Raw genomic sequence first — 450 nt, 5'->3', positions numbered from 1 at the left:
TAGAAAAACAAAAGTTTAAAAATATCATGGGAAAGGTATTTTAAGAAAATTTTAAAAAAAAATTTTTTTAAAAATTTTTGGGGGGTTTGGGGGTTCGTGGGCAAAATGAAAATAAGAAGCCTTGGGGTTTCCCCGGGCCATTTTTTTAAAAAAAAAAAAGGGGGGAGAACCCAGATGGGTTTTTCCTGGGGGAAGGAAATTGAGCACCAATAAAAGTAAAACAAAGGGTTATCTCGCAAGGGCGAAAAACTTCCATTAGATGAATCGAAAAGCCCCCCCAACCCATTTAAAAATTTTTTGGGGATCCCCGGTTCAGAATGAAATTTATTTCAGAATGAAATAATTTGTATATGAAAAGCAGGTTTTGTTGTGTGTGGGGGGGGGGGGGGTTTTTTTGTTGTGGGTTAAAAATTGTAAATGTAATTTTTCCTGGGGGGTTGATTTATAAAC

This window comes from Penaeus monodon, chromosome 20 (assembly GCF_015228065.2).
Source record: "Penaeus monodon isolate SGIC_2016 chromosome 20, NSTDA_Pmon_1, whole genome shotgun sequence".
In the NCBI taxonomy this organism is placed as follows: Eukaryota; Metazoa; Arthropoda; class Malacostraca; order Decapoda; family Penaeidae; genus Penaeus; species Penaeus monodon.
Note: the sequence above shows the minus strand (reverse complement) of the source record.